We start from the raw sequence: 9,500 nt of genomic DNA on the forward strand, positions 1-9,500 counted from the left end.
TCATAAAGCCCATTTATTAAACAAAAGATAAAGAACAAGAACGATGGTGTATGTATGATACCATTCACAAAAACTACTATTTTTGCTCCCTGGAGCAATTGTAAAAAATATCTTCTTTACAAAAACTTACTATTACATGGTTGGTATGATGGTTAATACATTGTATGTCTCCCATGCGATGAAATACAGTCCGTACAACGCCTAGGCATGCTGAGTATCAAATTATCGATCTGATCTTGGGGAAGATCACTCCACTCAGCAAGCAATGCTCTCCGAAGTTCCGGTACACATGTAGGAGGTGGTTGACGGGCTGCAACTCGTCGGCCAACCATGTCCCACACATGCTCTATCGGATTCAAGTCCGGTGAGAATGCTGGCCATTCCATACGGGTTATATCCTCAGATTCAAGGCATTCGTTTACGATTTTTGCTCGGTGAGGACGGGCTTTGTCATCCATAAACACAAATTCTGCGCCCATGGCACCCCTAAACAAACGTACATGTTGTTCCAGAATGATGTCCCGATAAATTCGTGCTTTCATGGTTCCGGTTTGAACATGCAGATCTGTTCTGGAACCCAGTATAATTCCACCCCAAACGAGCAATGCTGCACCACCGTAACGGTGTCGTTCAATGATGTTGTCTTGGTGGTAACGGGTACCTGGCGTTCTCCATATGAAAGTCCGACGGGAATCTGACTGCAAGCTAAACCTGGACTCGTCGGAAAACATCACACAAGCCCACTGTGACGATGTCCACATTGCATGTTCTCTACTCCAGGCTAATCGCTGCCGACAGTGAGTTGCCGTGAGCGGAACACATCTGACAGGCCTGCGAGCATATAGACCAATATCTCCCAAACGTCTGTACACGGTTTGCCTTGAAACTGTGGTACCCGTGGCTGCAGATAGCTGCCGAGACAGGTCGGATGCTGTGCTCCGTCTGCTTTTGTTTGGTAGTTATACAGTTGGCCAAATACCTGTTCTCCATGCGGCGTTGTATCTCGGGGGCGACCTGTACTGTAACGTCTACCGACATTTCCGTATCTTGGAATCGTTGCCAAAGCCTAGAGATGACACTTTGGGCAATTCCAAGTTCCTCGGATACTTCCATCTGAGTACGCCCACATTCCAGGCGGCCGCTGATTCTACCACGTAAAAAATCATCCACATGCGTCCTCTGTGTCATAACTATTCGCTTATGGCACTGAGCGCCTTACAGAACTCTTGTGAACAATTTTGCTTCTTTGCCACCATTCCTTATATACCCCCCTCTTACACTCTCGTCATTGTGACGTACTATCGGCATCATCTGGTGGCTTCCTGAAATTTGCATATCATTCTTGCAGATGTGTGTGATAATCCTACAGGTGAAATTTTTACTTTAGATTTCGATTTCCGTGCGATTCTGAATTATCCTTAATTTATGGACATGAGTGTAAATTTAAATATCTCGGCGAATATTTCAGTTGGAAATATTCTTTGTTTTGGGTGGACACGGTAGCCCCGGTCGATAAGATACTCGCTTAAAGTACCAGAGGACGTTTAGAGGTGTCGCGACAGGCCCGTCATTTGGGGGCCCCGTTGCCCTCTCCCCGGCTTCTGAGAATACGCTAAAAATAGCAGATATAGCAGACCTGCCAACTCTGCCTATTTTTCGTCCTTTCTCCGGATTTTTGCAGAAAATTAGATTTTACGCGAGCTTTCACGTCGTGGGGTCAATGATTACCGTCGTCGTTAGGGAGGACAGCCGCGGTCATTCCCATCGAGCAGCCTTAAAAAAAAAGTCTGTGACCGCATTTAAGCAACTGGCAAAGACGCGACTTCGTTTTCGTAGCGTTTATCGGCAATCATTTTTATCAGGGGCATGACCTCGGTTGCCGAAATCCCTGTATAATCGTTATTGTATTCCATTAACAGCCGTGCGGTAAACGCGTTTTTTCGTCGGCAGCTTTGTAATTCGAATTTTTTTAAACATCTTCAGAAAGAAAATATAAAACTTTAAGAGCTATATAAAGCTTTTAAGAGTTCGTACATCCAAGATTATCAATCACTGATAGCATCCACGAAAGGAAACACTCATGATGTGATTTCTCTATTCTGCATGAAAAGGCTGACATGGAATTATATTCTGCTCAGGGGCAACGCAGAACCTGCCTTTGGGGGGGGGGGGTAGCGCCCCCCTCAATAAATTGAGTACATGTTATTTGCCCCCCCCCCCCGGGAAAAAATTGAAATGACGGCCGTGGTTTAACAGTAACGGCGACACAGGAGAAAATTGCTTGCCCACATCGAGGGGCTCCTTTCGGTGAGTATGAAAAAAAATGACTCCGTTCGGAATCGGCAATAGAATTGCACTCACTGAACTCGTTGTATGCGCTGAGGATTTATCATCGGAGAATCCGTGGGCTATACGAATTTTGCCGACCTGGGCTCCCCTGCAAACACGCTTCTTGCGCGGACTTACGTACGCATGGGATGTCGCGCGATGAGGAAAAGAGTGTCGAGGGAGAATTCCCCGCAGTGACTCGAGGTACGAAACGTGGCTTTCAGGCCAGTCTGGCGAGAACCGAAAAGTATTAAAAAGAAATTTCGGTCTCTCCAGTCGAGCTTGACGGCGCTTTGCGTTGCCCGAGTCACCTACGAAGGAGCAGAGATAACAGGCTGCCGCTCCAATGCGACACCGGGAATAAACTGCAGTATAGAGGGCACTACACACCGCCGAGACTCGGGGTGCTATTTGTGTAATTCGAGCGATTGGATTAGTATGGTGACCATACGTCCCGTTTTTCCCATTTATGACCGTCCCGGACTTTTTGGCAAGATGTGTCCCGTTTTTTCACGTGACGCCCACTTGCATTTTTATTGAATGAAGAAGTCAGATTGAAATTATTCAACTCATAATAAGAAAATTGATTTCCCATATTTGTCTTGGCGAACGTGGAATTCGTTTTAATCCGCTGCAATTTGCAGTAGTGCTTCGTTTCCCGCCATTGCGATTTTTCCGTTATTATCTAGCGACTTTGTTTACTTTTTCGCGACGTCCCGCATTTGGAATCGTAATTTGCTGTATTTCTCTAGAGGAAATGTGGTCGGCGACGTGTCCGCGTTATTCCCTCGATGTTTAGGCGACAGAGGGCGCCACCAGACGAACGCGTAGTTGGCACCACGCTGCATCGAGACAACGGAGGAGATTGTTCGGCTAATTTAATCGATGATTCCATTCGGAGGCATCGATGGCCTGCCCAATCTATCGATTGACCGGCAAAGTAATATCGATGTTTTACCATGTCTATCGATCATAGTTATCGCTGATCGTGTCGCGCTCGAAAAACACTAAAAATCCATGTGCCGCAGACGAAAGAATTAAAAAAAAGAATTAAAAAAAAGAATTAAAAAAAAGAATTAAAAAAAAAAGTCCCGAAAATCGGCCGGAAAAAAAGAAAAAACAGGCCCCCCATTTTCATAGTCCTGAAACGCGACGACATTTCAAGTCACGTCAGAGGTACATCGGAATTCAAAATGTATCTCTGACGTGACTTGAAATGTCGTCGCGTAAGAGCAATTAAAAAATACTCCGTGCCAACGACGCGTCCCCGCTTGAATAAAGAGTTCACAACCAAACATCAAACACACGACAACCTGTCAAATAACGTCTTTATTCCTCCGCTGAAAATAAAAAGAAAAGCGAGGACGCGTCCTTGGCACGGAGTTCGGTGTCCACCCACCCCCCAACAATTTACCTTCAAAAAGTTCCGACGAAACCCTCAGAAATCATCTCGAATAAACACAGTAATTTTATCTCTGCGAAACAAATAAAATGGTACTTACGTTTCTTCGGAACAGCGATCGTTGTCGAGAAAAGAAACCACCAATCAATCAATCAATCATCGATCGTCCCACTGATTCCGTCAACACGTTGGCAACTCGCGTCGTCTTCGTTCCCGGCTCCGCTGAAAACGAAACACAAAAATGCCCCGCCGGGTATAAATAAATTCTCGTGACCGAAACCGATCGGACAATTCGATGATGAAAGAAAGTCCCCACGGAAATATCATATATATTATTCATTCGATAAAACCAATAAAAATGAAATCTGCGCGCGCATGTGGGGAACAAAACCGAAAAAAAATTCTGTAAATACAAACAACCATCCCGAAGCGCCTTTATGCGTCCGCTGAAAAAAAGAAGAGGGCGAGTCCTTGCGCACACGGAGTAAACGTAACATACCTTCCACAATAATCGAGCAAAAAAACAAACTTGGTGCGGCGAAACCTCGCGATAACGGACACAATGGGACCGAAAATTTATTCGATAGTCGTCGACAAAATCTAAAAAAACTGTCCGTTGTGGGAGGTTCCCACGGCATCGAGAAATCCGATAACAAAACCTGACCCGTAAAGAAACAAACGTGCGTGAAGATAATCTCGTCAAATGCACACAAGTACGTATGACGCAATAATTTCATCTCCGCGAACAAAATAAGCGTCTTTATTCCGGCTGAAAAAGAAAAAGCGTCCTTTTTTGGCACGGAGTTCGGAATAATAACATCGAGTAAATATCAAATCGAGCAAAAACAAGTTCGATAACTTCGGACCGAAAATCTCGTACGCTAACGAGCATTGTCTAACGAACGGGGAGGTTCCACTGCAATCGGTAACAAAACCCGAACACGTAATACAAAAAAAAGGAAGCAAACGATACTCTTTCCGAATAAACATAAATAAATCTCTGCAAACGAAACGAGTAAGTGTCGTACGTATAACATAACAGATAAACAATAACTAAACGCTTCGACCAGTGGTCACTACTACAGGCTTGATCATTCGCTGAAAAGAAAATAATAATGAAACGTATAAATGCAAAATAGTGAAGGCGCGTCGCGACGCTGGGCACACAATTCGATGACACGCAAAAAACAATATATCGCGCTTACTGCGGAAACTGAGGTTTTCGCGGCAAAAAAACGTTCGGAAACACGGAATGTGAAACACTTCAGAGCGACGGATCGCGAAACCAGCGGACGAGTTGCAGACACGAAATCTGCAAATGGGAAACAAAATACAATTCCCGTAATTGGTGAAAAACAACGGCCACGTACGTGTACATCCGACGAATGATCGATATACGAAACGTTTCACCCGATTTTTGAACAAACGCTGAAGAGGAGCAGTTTTCGTTGGGGGAAAATGAAACGATGAGAATGAAACGAAGAACACAAACAACTCGTCACGTCCCGTTCGTTATTAACAAATCGAATCGACGCGCAAAAATAATTTTCTTCGCTGAAAAATGAACAGAAAAGAAGAAGACGAGCTCAAAACCTCGCCACGCGTATAACAAATTAACCTCAATGACAACAACGAACGAACTAATAAATGCAATAAAAGAATACAGTGCCACACAACTTATGAATTCGTCGTCAAAAACGAAGAACGGTCGGTGAAAAATAATAAAAATATTTACAAGTAACGAAACGCCATTTCGAACAAGTTTTCGCTACACCGCCACCAAAAATAATGTCCACTCTAGTAATTACACAAAATACAAATTACAATATCTTTAATACGATCGACAACACGGATATTAATTGCTAAATAAATGCCGACGCGTATCAATTACATGAGAAAACTAAAAGAAAATCGTGCTGGGAGGAGACCATACCTTGGGGTTACACATAGTGCGTGTGCTTTTGCGTAACTTATGTTTGCATATTTCAATACGTATCTCGTTATTTGCTGTTTGTTCGCTTAAGGTATCCGACTAGCTACGTTGAAAACGTCATTTTGTCAAGAAAATTTTCATTTTTTTTTACAAAAGCCCTATTTGTGGCGATTCCAAAACGGGCCTTGTTTTGTTTATACGTTGCTTAGAATCAAAGTTACGTTCACTTTAGTGCCGCGTGTTTACATGCAAGCAATAAAGACTTTAAACGTGTTTTACGAATTCTACTTGACTTTGTGACGTGACACGATTTGTAAAAATCTATTCATTGCGTCCTTACGGAATTTTAACGTGATATTTTGCTATAAATTGTTGAGGTTACGAACCAAAATCTAAGGTCTATCGCATATATTTTTTGAATTGCAGTGTTTTATAGACGAAATTGTGTTTGAATCGAATAGGACGATGAGTATTTTGGTGTAACTTACGAACATATCACGCAATCCTTTAAATTTAGGTTCACAACCCGCAACATTACTAGCTAAATGCACCGTGAAAATCATAAAATTGTTTGCAATCGTGTTTCGAATGTCACGTGAAATCTGACATAAAAACGACTTTTTCCATAGAAAACACATAGACCAAAGTTTGTCACTGTTTTGACCATTTCTACCGAAACATGTATTTAAAGTTCACTCCAGAACCATTTCAAAGAAAAGTGACGAATAAAGGTACCTTTTGAATGAAGAAACTAACCTCCCTCGCGGATATTATATCGGCCAAACTGCGAGGAGTAATAATTATCGTTATCCAACAGTCGCTGGGAATAATTACCGGCGTTTCGTTGTTCTTCTCCGGAATCGACTCGAGCATTAATAACGACGTCCTTTAATTATCCGTTCTACATTTGAATCCCGTTATAGCGAAAATCTCGTTGTAACTGACACCTTTCTAATCCCCCAGACAAGTTAACGTAGGAACAATGTATAAACCTGGAATACCTTTATAACGAAATTTCGTTAATAACGAAGCGATTTCTCTTGGGAGTTCGTTATAACGGGATTCTAATGTATTTTTACTGTAACTGCCAACTTTCTCTCTTATTATTATTTTTTTGCTTCACAATAACGTTTCAAAATAATGCAATTCACGAACCTATAATAACCGGGTTCGTGTCTCGGTTCCCATTAACGTCTCGTAATATGATAATTATGACGTACTACGCATTCGCACGAATTTGTAATTTAAAAGTGTCCGCGCGTAAATCTGACGAACCGAAAGAAAAAATGAAAGACTCACCCTCTATCAGATGATCCCGCGACGAAATCCAAAAAACGGCGGAACGAAGAACAACCGTTATAACGGGAGGAGACGCTCGCGTACGTCCTACCGGGATGGATTCGGGAAGCGAAATGACCGCCAAATTCGAACCAGACAAAAAAGCCGCCTCTCTTGGGTTATTGGTGGTGATGATGATGATGATGATCGCGCGTCTAGCGGGTGTCTTATACGTGGTGTCCACGTTTTCAAAATACTACCGAGGAGACAACTTTCGGGGTCTTGCCAAAACGTTTTCCCAGATGGCAGCACCCACCCGGGAGCAGAGTCTGACGTCCCGTTAATCGATTCCAATAGGCAAGAGATGAACGGCCATTGCGCGACCTCTAGCGAATGACCGCGTTGTCAGAGCCTCACCCCGTATTGTCAATACTCCGGAGACACGGCGCCCTCGGTTGTATTTCGGTTTCACTAACGCGTTTTGTAGATGGCAGCAGCATCGACACTCGCTCCCCCCCGGAAAAACAAGTACCGAAACCTTTACGACGTGACCTTTGCAGATTGACACGATTTCACAGTGGTTTTTCCCGTTTCTCCCAGCGCAAGTCCTGTTTTCTCGCAGTTTCTCCTGGTGGGATCGTGATGTGCGCGATATTAAAACGAGCAGCCAAGACCACAAGTGGATGCCTGGAACGTACTCGTCACATCAGTAATGCAAGAGAGTTGTGCGTTCGCTCGTTTCTCTGCTGGTGTCCGAGCCCTGGTCACAGACAAAGCGAGTGAATAACTATTCCGTGCTTAATTTGATAATCCGCGAGAGTGATTATTACAAACACACCCATTTTCTCCGAAAGACGAACGGCGATGATGCTGCCATCTCTTGCGCTCGAAACAAACACAAGTTTTCCTTCCGTTCGTTTCTCGTTCCCCAGATGGCAGCATCACCGTCCGAAAACGATCGTCGTCGTACCACGGTTTTTTTATACGTCTTACGAGACTTTCGCGTCGCTAGAAGGCGCCACGGGTACATATAAAACACGGCGGCGTCGATCCCCAACGATCGGTTTTAAGGTCACCCCTGCAAGTGGTGTTTTTCGCTCGTTCCAATGTTAAATCCCATAGGAATTTTCCGTTTTTCCACACCTCGTGACTCCCCGTTCGCATCACTAGGGGGCGCTGCCGTTGCAACGAAAGTTGCGATCCCCACCCGCAGGGGGTCGTTCCCAGCGCGAGGGCCGCATCCCAAGGGCTGGTAAAGTCCATGCTTTCTATGATAATTTTTTATCCTTAGCCGCCTTGCACTTTGACTTTAACTTGATTAATTTGATTCTTCGATTTACATCATGTTTGATTTCCTTGCACTATGTGTAATCTTTGACGTATCAATAAATTTTGGTTTTGCCGGAGATGCCCTGGGGGGGGGGGGGGCGAAGTGCTTACGTAGCTTCTTGCGACAGAGCTTGGGTATCTCACGGTTTTTCCAGTTTCTCCAATGGAGCCCATGCAGAAATGAGATCTAGCTTGAACAGTCCCCAACGTTCCAAAAACCTTAGTCGGCAAATGAACTTCCACAGTGTAACTTTCGTTACTTAAACTGTTCCGTTTGGATATATAGGATTTTATGGTGACTTCTAAGCATATGGCAATGCTGTTATCAAGCTCTTTTTTTAATGGGAGCCATAAAAATAGTCTGTTCCACTTTCTCAAATTTTTTCATAGTGACGAGTAAACGAGGGTTTAATAACATTGTTGTCTATGAGAGGTGGAAGGGCTTGAAGAAAAATGGTGACTTAACCAGAGTGATGACTTATTAGGGTGACGACTTAACAAGGTTTTACTGTATATCTTTGCATCAGCCAGCTGTTAAAAACCTTTGTATATGGATAGTGGAGACTGAGATCATCCTCGGATAAGTTGGATATGATTGAAACTTACAGTAGTTAGTTCATTACAACAAACACTGGTGTAGCAAAAAATAAAATGAATAAAAATTAGTTATCCAAACATTTAAAGTTCCCAAAGTGCGAAAAAAGAATCATATTCCACATGAAGTTTCAAAATGTTTTGAGTAACGTGCAGTAATTACATCACAAACTTTTTTTATTCTCTTGGTGTATGTTCTAGTGAGGTTATATACTCAAAAGAAATTTTTTTCTGAGATCCGTTAAAATTTAAAAAACAAAATTTCCTTGAAGTGCCACTTTTTCAGGTCTGAAATTTTTCCTTTGAACAATAGTTCTCTTGCATTCAATCTTCAGTAGCCACCTCTCTTAAGAATAGATTTTCTTATGTATGAAGGGCTGGGCCTTCCACTGCATTTCACGTCGCTTTGAAAAAAAAAAATTCCTAATCATGTGTTAAAATGAGACAATATCATTAAATGAAAAGTAAAAAATGTTTCTCAAACAAACTTTTATGTTTATAACTATTTTAATAAATAATATCCCGATAATCAATGTATTATGACCAAATGTTGCTGCATCTGGAAAAGTGAAAATAAGAGAAACAAAATATAAGGGTGAGGCTCGTTGAAACGCATTAATGTGACTCGTGTCATAT

Source organism: Pholcus phalangioides, unplaced genomic scaffold (genome assembly GCF_987345545.1).
Source record: "Pholcus phalangioides strain wild (caught in Gottingen) unplaced genomic scaffold, Ppha-v1.0 ptg000014l_1, whole genome shotgun sequence".
In the NCBI taxonomy this organism is placed as follows: Eukaryota; Metazoa; Arthropoda; class Arachnida; order Araneae; family Pholcidae; genus Pholcus; species Pholcus phalangioides.